This window comes from Bufo gargarizans, chromosome 8 (assembly GCF_014858855.1).
Source record: "Bufo gargarizans isolate SCDJY-AF-19 chromosome 8, ASM1485885v1, whole genome shotgun sequence".
NCBI lineage: Eukaryota > Metazoa > Chordata > Amphibia > Anura > Bufonidae > Bufo > Bufo gargarizans.
In genome coordinates, this window is record NC_058087.1 from 195519916 (window position 1) to 195531941 (window position 12026).

At 44.8% G+C, this 12026-nt stretch overlaps 1 protein-coding gene across 7 annotated transcripts in view; it reads right to left on the reverse strand.

Moving 5' to 3' along the window:
• The window catches only part of LOC122944600, a 565582-nt gene that overhangs the window by 29862 nt on the left and 523694 nt on the right, over positions 1-12026 (reverse strand). For 5 of the 7 annotated variants that reach the window (XR_006391034.1, XR_006391035.1, XM_044303045.1 and 2 more), the window contains exon 1: positions 412-509. The exons of 1 other annotated variant lie outside the window; for it this stretch is intronic. The gene's annotated coding sequence lies outside the window, so the exon portion shown is untranslated. Of the gene's footprint in view, positions 1-411; positions 510-4897; positions 5076-12026 lie in introns of those variants that run through there. One more of the 7 variants, XM_044303044.1, reaches the window with a different exon arrangement.

Genomic DNA, 12026 nt, shown 5'->3' on the forward strand with positions numbered 1-12026 from the left:
GAGATAACACAGTGATAACTCTCTGAGTACAGATAATGTAGTAGATGCTACCTGCAGTCCTATGTAACACCAGAGATAACACAGTGGTAACGCTCTGAGTACAGATAATGTAGTAGATGCTACCTGCAGTCCTATGTAACACCAGAGATAACACAGTGATAACTCTCTGAGTACAGATAATGTAGTAGATGCTACCTGCAGTCCTATGTAACACCACATATAACACAGTGATAACTCTCTGTGTACAGATAATGTAGTAGATGTCACCTGCAGTCCTATGTAACACCACAGATAACACAGTGATACTTTTCTGAGTACAGATAATGTAGTAGATGTCACCTGCAGTCCTATGTAACACCAGAGATAACACAGTGATAACTCTCTGAGTACAGATAACGAAGCAGATGTCACCTGCAGTCCTATGTAACACCAGAGATAGCCGTTTCTGAGCTCTGCACTCGTCTCCTCTGATGGGCTCCTGTAGTGTATAAGTCCTTGTGCTTCCTTTTACTTTCTTGCTTTCTATTTCTCGTTCTCGTTTACGCACCGTTTCCTGCCTCTGATGCCTCCACAAGAAGAAGAATTAGGAGTGTTTTTTTTTGTCTCTTATAATAAAACTGATAGACGTTACCTTCCCTGCTTCACAGACACTATATCTCCCAGCAGGGGAAGCCAGGGGGTGTTGTAGTCTCAGACTGGATCATAAACCAGCAGTGTCCAGTTTGAGTTGGTTTCCATAACCAGTGGACATTGTCTGGACCAAATGGGAAAGACGGGTAAAGGTGGAATCTAACGTCTGATCAGCGCTGGACTCCCCCTGGCAGGGACACATCAGATTTTTTGAGTCCTGCTCTCAATAAAGAACTGGATTTTACCTGCTGTGCTGGGCTTTACTGCCATCTCAAGCAGATTGTCTTCTCCTGTGGTCAGCCAAGGAGCAGAGGACGCTGGCTCAAAAGCCGTCAGATCTAGGGCATGCTCAGGCGGTGGTGATGGCAGAAATGTTATGAGCACTGGTGGTGGCTATGTGTGGGCATCTCCCATATGGTAATTTTTCTCTACACTGCCACCCAACAAACCCCTCGCAGTGTTCAGGCACAAATCTACAGTAGGAAGTACAGCTCTCCATCTGCAAGTGGCATTATATGTTCATGTGGGAAAATCGATGTGGCCAGGCTGGAAGCATGTGTTGTTTTGAGGTCGTAATCATGCTTTCAAAGAGGCCATTCGATTTGTCAGTAGGGACAACTGTGGCATAAACAATGTCATCCCCCTGATATTTATCTCACAGCTGATGTAAAAAGAGATTATGGTGCAGGGACTAGATTGGGGTTGGCCCCAACGATACACTGGGGCCACTGTCGAAGTGTCCCCACGTGTTGCTGCTCTCCGGAAGGCATGGCAAGGAGTGGTGCACCCCAATAGGAAATAAGTCCAGAGAGTCGGGTCTGCAGTAACCAGGGGGCTTCTTTACTGGATGGATTCAGGTGTAAAACAATACAGGCGAGGCATAGGGCTGGCGTCTCCAGTCTCCTCCCTGAGACGAGGCACTGGGCTGGCGTCTCCAGTCTCCTCCCTGAGACGAGGCACTGGGCTGGCGTCTCCAGTCTCCTCCCTGAGACGAGGCACTGGGCTGGCGTCTCCAGTCTCCTCCCTGAGACGAGGCACTGGGCTGGCGTCTCCAGTCTCCTCCCTGAGACGAGGCATAGGGCTGGCTTCTCCAGTCTCCTCCTGGGCAGAAGAAGGGTTTGATGCTGAGGAAAGGCCTGAGCTAGCTGTCCCTCTGTCTCTTTCTCTCTCTCAGAAGGCTGGCTTTCTGGTCAAAGGGTTGGTGGTCCAGGTGTATGGCTCAATTGTACATATCATCCCCGTCTCCGTGTCTTCTTCAGTTCTCTTTTACTAAACACTGGTCCCTTTCTGCAGACAGGCATAGTCTCTCCTACTAAACACCTTTACCTATTTGCAGACAACTAGGGGCTCTTCTCTCCTTACATAGTTTCTAGCTAAACTAGAACCTTCTACTAGGAGGGGTGGAGTGGAGAGGCATAGCCTAAACAGAATCATTGTTACAATTTCTGTCTTTCATAGACTTGTATACAGCATTAATGCAAGTCTATGAGAATGACTAAGCAGTTTTTTTAACGACTGACACTCAGTGTGCCAGAAAGATGACAACGATGGCCATGACAAACCATCACAGTGAGGATGGAGTACAGAATAACTGGGTCCAGCACCAGCCAATAGAGTTTGCTGAACATGATGAAACAACTCTTTCATCTGCACTGCCAACCACATGCACGTCATCAGATATGCCCCTCATGAACAACCAGGTTCAGTCGTACCTGGACTGTGCCCTTTCTGTGGCAGATGCACCAAGCCCTGACTTCATGAACTTCTGCGAAAGTCAGCAAACTGGACCAGTGGCAGGAACTGGCCCAATTTCCCATGGGTGGAGTCTTGACCACCCTTCTCCATAAGCATGGAAAATATTACATTTGTGAAAATGAATCAGGCATGGATCCATGAGGAATTTTACACATCTCTGCCTGATGCCAATGACTATACATGACATTGCTGAAAGTGGGGACTGGCTATTTATCACTGGCTCAATGAGGCCACTGCTACTGTCTTCCTGTCCATCCATCATGTTCCATACTGTACTCCTACCCCTGATGGCACTACTACCACCCCTACACATCTCCTGCCATCTCCATTATATTCCAGACTGCACAGCATAACAAACCTGAAACTTTTTGACTGCTTTTGTAAAAAGTAATTACTTCTTCACTTTCCAGGACAAACAGGAACATGTATTCATGGCGGTAAAATTGGTGGAGCTAGACAATGGATTTTTTTTTACATAAAACCCAACTTGTTGCTACTCTCCAAAAAGGGATAATTTTTAGACAGAAGGAATGAAATGTACTGACCCGTTCCCAAAAGAAGGGTCTTTTTCAGACTTCCATATGGCCATGATCAAGGGCCTATGTCTGAATGACATAGACACTTTTCCATGGAATAAAGGAGACCCTCACCGGAATAAAATGTATATGAAAACTTGCGGCCAAGCATGGCTATCTGTTTTTAGAGGGGGTCACAGGATATCAGGATCCAGCAGAAGGTGGTTTTAATTTTGAAACATGTGACACTCTTGCAATACCCGGTGCAGATATCACGCCTGCCAATTATCCTTTACGGACTTCTGTCCAGATAGAGTCAATGTGGACTCAAGTATTGGCACAATTGAAAAAGATGCATGGCGATAGGAGAGATATTGGAATAGCCACGGCGTGTAAACAGAAACCTGGGGAAAGTGTGTCAGGTTTTTCAAAGAGATTTAGACACATTTGGATAGAGGAGGCAGGTTTGGCAACTGCAGATGATATGGGTTTAGTGTATACACAGACATTTGTTGCAAATTTGCTGCCAGAAGTCGCTAAAATAAAATGATTGTTGATAGTTGGCCTACATTGACCCCAACACAAACCATGAGACAGATCATCAAATCATCAGCTCATGATATACATTTCTCCCAGCCCCGTCCTCACCATGACAATAGGGGTAGATATACAGACAAGCGCGATTTCCAGCAGCACATAGGACCTAGACAAACCCCATGTGTATGTTTTAGGTGTAAACAACCGGGGCATTTTATTAGAAATTGCCCTTACCCTCCCCCAGACCAGGCTCAGCAAATACCCATACAGACCCGGCAAACACAGATTAAATATCCCATTCAGTGGGGAATGAATGCAGCAAACCCCCCATGAAGGTGCCCAAACTCCGTCGCCATGTATGATTTAACCTGCACTGCAGAAGAAAAGCCCATGATCAAACCAATTTTAGCAGATGGTAGATACCCACTGAGGTATAGGGAAGAATATTTTGTAATCGATAGTGGAGCAACAATCTCAGTCATCAGGCAGTGGACAGGTAAAGAAACCTATCCTGGCCAACCTTCTGTGGGAATAAACGGAGTGTTAACACCCACCAGACGTAGCCCACCCGTCCAGGTGTATAATCAGTGGAGGGAATTTTTAACAGATCATTCTTTTGCTATTTTGCCAACATGTCCTGCAAATTTATTAGGAAGAGATTTAATGATCAAGTTAGGCATCTCTCTCCTGCCGAACAAGGAAGGAGGATTCTCTATTGACTGTGTACATACTCGCACTTGTCAGCAGGAAATTGTTCCCAGTTCTCTTGAGGAGATTCCACAAGAGACATGGGCACAAGATTCCTTTGATGTTGGTTTTCTCCCCTGCACACCGTATAAGGCTACTGTCAAGCCACATACGCCTGTGTACCTGAAACAATATCCCATCCAAAAAGCAAAGGAAGAGGCCCTAGCACCAATGATTGAGGCATTCCTCAAACGGAACGTGCTTAAATTCACCACTTCCCCATACAATACACCAGTCAATCCTGTAATCAAGTCAGATGGCTCTTACAGATTCACCCAAGATCTAAGAGCAATAAACAAAATCATTCTCCCCATAACACCTGTGATGCCCGACATAACTACACTCATAAACCAGATCCCAACACAATGTTTCAGTGTGGTCGATCTCTCCAATGCATACTTTAGCATACCACTGGATGAGAAGATACAGCCATTGATGGCGTTTGTCTTCAAGGGACGTCAAATGACCTGGTGCAGATTGCCCCAAGGTCTAATTGATGCACCTACAGTTTACTCTACCGCTCTCCAACAAATCCTTGTAAACTGGCATCCGCAGCATGGTTCCACATTATTATCTTTTGTAGACGATGTATTAATATGTAGTCCATCTGAACAAGCATGTCAGAAAGACACACTGTCACTGCTGTGTTTTCTGGGAGCAGAGGGACAGAAGGTCTCTAAGAAAAAGATCCAGTTCTGTCAAAAAAGTGTTACCTTCCTTGGTATGATTCTCACACCTGGCTCTCGGTTGCTCGCACCAAATCGCATCCACACAATAATTAGTCTGCCACGCCCACAAACTAAGTCAGGGTTGATGAGCTTCCTGGGTATGGTAAACTTTTGCAGATTATGGATCCCAGATTGTTCACACTGGGACTCTTCCTCAGACCTTCCACTTCCCTGCTCCCCAGAATATTGTTTGCTCCCCTGAAATGATAGATGCTTTTGAGATGTTAAAAATGTCTCTTGTTTCAGCCCCTGCATTGGGCATTCCACAATACAATCTCCCATTTCACCTATATGCACGTGAAAATTGCAAAACCATAGCTGCTGTGTTAGCTCAAGACCATGGAGGACGGTTGAGACCTGTTGCATATATATCCAAACTACTCCCAGTCACTGTGCAGGGCATGCCACCATGTCTCAGGACCTGTTGTGTTTTTGTATATGGCTCCTGCACCAGACCAGATGATCACACATTTCATGCCGATTATGCAGTTGTACAGTTGCCCAATAGAGTTTTTGAGGCCATGCCAGCCGCTGTCGCATCAGCACAAGCTGCAGAGTTGATTGCACTTGCTAGAGCTTGCAAAATTATGGCTTGTAAGCGACTAAATGTGTACACGGACTCTAGATTTGCATTTTTGGTGTGTCTTGACTTTGGGGTAATATGGCAGCATAGAGGGTTCACTACAGCGACAGGCAAACCAGTAGCGCATGCACAACTCATTTCAAATCTCCTTGCAGCAATTCAACTTTCAGAGGCCATTGCAGTCATTAAATGTCAGGCGCACACAACCTCAATGACGCTAGTTGCCCAGGGGAACAGGTTAGCAGACAGGCACACAAAAGCAGCCTCACATGTCACACAAAATTGCGCGATCGAGGTTTTGATAAATTCCCCGCTAGTACCGCTCACACCTGAAAATAACATTATGTTGTCCCAGCTCCAAACATTTACAACATCAGAAGACATTGTGTATTGGGAGATTCAAGGGTTGACCAAAGATGCTAACGGTCTATGGTCAAAAGGAGCAGTAGTAGGGATTCCCCAAATAGCAGTCCCCATTCTTATACTCCAAATACATGGTTTAGGCCACAAGGGACTCAACAATTGAGGAGGTAAGTAAAAGGTTTTGTGCAGAGAATTTAAAGCAAGTTACGGAAAGTATGATTTCAAGATGTCTAACCTGCGCTAGAAACAATGTTCAGGGGAAGAGAGTAGGTCGTCATGAACATTTACTGCCCCCACAAGGACCATTTCATGAACTGCAAATTGATTTTACACACATGCCAAAAGCAACAAATGGGTGTAAAATTATTTTGGCAATTGTTGACAGATTCAGCAGATGGCCAGAGGCTTTCGTGGTAAGTAAAGAGGACACAAAAACTGTAGCTAAAATCTTGTGTAAGGAAATCATTCCCAGGTGGGGATGCCCAGTCAGAATCAGCTCTGACAACGGAACCCCATTCAGAGCAAATTAAAAGTAACTCAGTCCATAGCTGACCAGTAAACTATAGATTGGAAGTTCCATATACCATACCATCCCCAAAGTTCGGGAGTTGTTGAACGAATGAACTGCACACTGAAGGACAAACTAAGAAAGGCAACTGAAGGTACCTAAAAACACAAAATGCAATCGCACTCTGCAACCAGCACTCTGCCCTGCCTTTATGCTGGATGTTGAATAAGGCATTGGTGTACATTTTGGCCAAAGCGTAATAAGCCACTCACCACATCAAGGTCGCCTTCATGAGTGGTCCCTAACACTAGTTCCTACCTGTTATGGGCCATGACAGCCACACAAAGTCCAGGGAGTGCAGGTACAGCATGCACGCCAAGCACACTCTGCTTTTAACCCCGTCCGGTGCCATTACAGCTTTCATCGGATCCAGGGATGCAAGTACCAACATGCATGCTAAGCCCACTATATACTTCTCCTGGAGCCTAATGGCTACTGGTAGGTGCTATATAAGCAGACTCAGTTTTATACTGACTTTAAAACCAGCCTCCAGGGGGGCAGACTAACAGGTCAGGTGTGCATGACTGCTTGGAGATCGCCACGCCTCCAATACGTACTACAAAGAAAAAATATGGAAATTTCAGCCCGCACAACCCCTAGCAGGTGCAGATTGCTATGGCGAAATAGAGATATAAATGTAAAAACACAAAATGCAATCGCACACTGCAACCAGCACTCTGCCCTGCCTTTATGCTGGATGTTGAATAAGGCATTGGTGTACATTTTGGCCAAAGTGTAATAAGCCACTCACCACGTCAAGGTCGCCTTCATGAGTGGTCCCTAAAATTCTTTTGGTAATTGTTGACAGATTCAGCAGATGGCCAGAGCCTTTCGTAGTAAGAAAAGAGGACACAAAAGCTGTAGCTAAAATCTTGTGTAAGGAAATCATTCCCAGGTGGGGATGCCCAGTCAGACTCAGCTCTGACAATGGAACCCCATTCAGAGCAAATTAAAAGTAACTCAGTCCATAGCTGACCAGTTAGCTATAGATTGAAAGTTCCATATACCATTCCATCCCCAAAGTTCGGGAGTCGTTGAACGAATGAACTGCACACTGAAGGACAAACTAAGAAAGGCAACTGAAGGTACCTACCATAAGTGGGACAAGTACTTGCCAGCTATTCTTACTGAAGTCAGAATGACTCCAGACCCAAGAACCAAGCTATGTCCCTTTGAGATTTTGATGGGGAGACCCTTCCCAACCCCATGGACAAAGAGTCTATTAATTCTTATGCCTGGAGACTTGCAGCAGATACAGGAGGAATATGTGGCAAAAATAAATTGATAAACTAAACAGTGATTATGGTGATATTTCGCTCTCGTTTCCTTTGCCAACAGGTGCACCAACCCACCCATTCAAGTCTGGTAAAGGCCCTCCACATGGTGAATTCGCTGGACCGGCCCTATGGACCCCCTGTGGCAGTCTAGGCCGTGACCAGAACTGCTGTGCTGACAGACGACTCCCCTGCTTGGATTCACGCATCCAGACTAAAGGAAGCCCCACCATTGAGTCCTGTGCCCAAGTGACCAGAACCAGGCGAGGTTCCAATTGGATCAAGCCATACTGAAGAAGGAAGCATCAGTGTTCTGTACAATGCCGTTATACACCCATACCCCTGGAAGGCCTCACATCCGTGCAGCAGTAGCACTCTTTGTAGTAGGAACAATGCTAGTAGCCACTGTTTGGCTTGTAGCAACATGTGCTCATTATCCAGAGGACCTACCCTCAGTTTGCCCCTCATCACCCCAGGAAGTGAGAGACACAAGAGACATTCGGGTCTCCACTCTACGATTAACCCCAAATCTGTTAGACACAAAGGACAATATATGGGCATTTATTGCCACCAATATACAAAATTCTTCGGATTTTTGCAGATCACTACAACTCATATGACTTGTTTTCTACCTGCCTCTCAGCTGTTCCCACCCCAGTGAGTGTCCTAAGAATTTATTACAGTACAGCATAGAACGACACAAGTGTGGAGGATGCTGATGTATATGCACATCCAAACTTATACGCGTATTGTAGCAACAGCTCTTCATATTCACTCACAAAACAAATGGTTGAGGTAGATACAGGATATATATCCTCCGCTGAAGTCTGCTATGACATGACCTGCAGTAGAAGTCACATCCCTATGAGCACACAACCAAGTCGCCAGCCTACATACACCACAGAATACAACGTCACCTGTTTAGGCCTTCGCCAGTGCAAGTCAGTAACCAACAACATGACCTGTTCCCATACCATAATACAACCTAGTTATGGGAAAAATGTCCAGCTCCCTAAGGGATGGTTACTGACATGTGCGACTCGAAGCTGGACATATGTCCCAGGGAATATAACAGGGGGGCCGTGTACACTTTCCCGGCTCTCAGTGATCCTAACCCAAAATTGGTTGCCCACTCCCGAGTCCCTAGGAGAGACTCTTCCAAGCGACTGTGACTCAGCAGTACATCTGTTCTCTGAAGCTGAGTATGTCTCTCTGGCCGTATCCCTAGTAGGAGTCCCAGGCCTTGCAACAGCAAATCATAGACACCTGAGTAAGATCGTCCGTGCACTTGCAAAGGGGTTAAACCACACATCTAGTGCTCTGTCTGAACTATTGATAGATCTCCAGGGCACTAGACAGGCCGTCTTACAAAATCCGTTGACTATAGATTATCTCTTGCTTAAGCATAATATGGGATGTGATTCCTTTGAAGGCATGTGTTGCTTCAATCTCAGCGACCATGCAAAATCAATACAAGACCTCATTAAGGCAGTGAGCGAACTGGCAAAAGACATCAAGAGGGATATTAGTCAAAATTGGTGGGATTGTTTTTTTGGGTGGTTGCCTGGAATCAGCATTCATCCAAAGGCTGACGGTGACCATAGTGGGGGTAATCATGTGAATAATAACTCTAGGCTGTTGTACTCAGTGCATCCCAAACATCCTATCTATGTGTAGAGCATGCCTCCAGCAAACACACAGGAAACATATCCATGGTGCTACTCTCAGAATAACATTGATTCTAAAGGCCTGTGTTATGTTTTGTGTTTTTTTTCTTACTTTTCTTTCTTCTCTCTCTTCACTATGCAGGAGATTTTTTCCTACTGTGAGCCAAATTACACAGAAGTTTTTTTTTATCTCCTTCATAGTCTTTAGTGTCTTCATGTGTCTCATATACACACACAGCCTTAGATGGAGAAAAACATACAGTGATCCCGGTTTTATATATATATATATAAAAGTTGGGATCAATGGTTGGATTGAAAGGGATTTTTCATAATCTTACTTTTGATACATCACAGATTAGACATAGATTATACAAGCCTCATCTCTTGTGGAATGCAGTGCCTCGAATTAACATATCTCACACCCTCTGCCAGTCCTGGACACAATAGCAGCCGGCCTGAGCAAAAGGCTATTTAACATCCCACCTCACATACAATGACAGCAACCTATGAGAACCTATTCAACCTTTTAGCATGTAGAGAAACCTGTTCCATGTAAAAGAACCCTTTTCATGTATTGTATATCGCAGATACCAGTATTGTTTAACAAAGTTTCCACTGTATTTTGACAAACATGTTTCCCAAGGCCTTATAAGAACTACCAGGATTGTTCCAATTGGATCTTGAGAGACAATATGCGCCCACCCCCAATAAGCCCTATAAATATGTGCTGGGAAATAAAGATTTCAGATATTTAACAACCTAAGTAGAGTCGGGGTTGATATTTATCTCCTGATCAGAAGCAAACCGGATATTCATTGCACAGGGAAATATTCACGGGTTGGAGGTCTGATGCCTCATCATTTAACCAGCATAAACCTGCCGGAGAGGAACCGCTAACAGTTTCCAAAACACCAGATTCTCCCACGGCGCAAGAAACCAACCACGTGGGAGAATCTGGTGTTTTGGAAAGGCTGATATTAGGTCCGCTTTCAGATTGTTGCCGGTGAATCCTAATGGTTTTAACTCTTTAGGTTTTCAATTTGAAGGTAAGTTTTATTTTGCCCGCTGTTTGCCGATAGGTTTCTCCAAATCCGGCAGTTATTTTGAATCATTTGCTAGTTTCCTTCATTGGGTTATTGATTTTGAGACGTCGGACGGAGGGATTTTGCATTATTTGGATGATTTCTTGTTTGTAGGTAGTTCAGGGTCAGATATGAGTTTTCAATTGTTAGTTAAGTTTGAAGAGTTTTCCAATAGCGTTAGAAAAGACAGTATTACCTTGCGATTGTTGGGAATTTTTGGGTATAGTGATTGATTCCGATAAGATGGAGTTTAGATTGCCTGAAGATAAATGGAATAAGTTACGTACCTTGTTAGTGGTTATGTTGGTTAGGAAGAAATCAACTGTGAGGGAGATGCAGTCACTGCTCGGGCAGCTGAATTTCGCTTGTAGGGCACAGACATCCAGCTCTGCTACATAAACTGCTCAACTACACAGACATACAGCTCTACTACATACACTGGTCAACTACACAGACATACAGCTCTGCTACATACACTGCTCAACTACACAGACATACAGCTCTGCTACATACACTGCTCAACTACACAGACATACAGCTCTGCTACATAAACTGCTCAACTACACAGACATACAGCTCTGCTACATAAACTGCTCAACTACACAGACATACAGCTCTGCTACATACACTGCTCAACTACACAGACATACAGCTCTGCTACATACACTGCTCAACTACACAGACATACAGCTCTGCTACATAAACTGCTCAACTACACAGACATACAGCTCTGCTACATAAACTGCTCAACTACACAGACATACAGCTCTTCCACATACACTGCTCAACTACACAGACATACAGCTCTGCTGCATACACTGCTCAGCTACACAGACATACAGCTCTGCTGCATACACTGCTCAACTACACAGACATACAGCTCTGCTCCATACACTGCTCAACTACACAGACATACAGTTCTGCTACATACACTGCTCAACTACACAGACATACAGCTCTGCTACATACACTGCTCAACTACAAAGACATACAGCTCTGCCACATACACTGCTCAACTACACAGACATACAGCTCTGCTGCATACACTGCTCAACTACACAGACATACAGCTCTGCTACATACACTACTCAACTACAAAGACATATATCTCTGCTGTATACACTGCTCAACTACAAAGACATATAACTCTGCTGTATACACTGCTCAATTACACAGACATACATTTCTGCTACATACACTGCTTAACTACACAGACATACAACTCTGCTTCATATATTGCTCATCTACACAGACATTTAGCTCCGCTTAGGGGCATACATAGGAGTCATTGGGCCCCATAGCAAGAATCTAAATTGGAGCCCCCCACCTCCGCCCACTACCCACTCCTGGCCCATCCCACCACTTGCCCAGGCTCCTCCCCTGCCCCCTCCCTATTATGCCCCTAAAATGCCCAATGTGAAGGAAAGACCACGGCACTCTCTTTTTGCTGTTACGTCAAATGCTTATTTTTATTGACTTATTGTATCCATCCAAACGTTTTTTTAGCTACTGGCAAAAGTTTCGGTCAACAATAGACCTTGATCGTGGCTGTAGTCATGGTGCTATGTGGTGGAGTC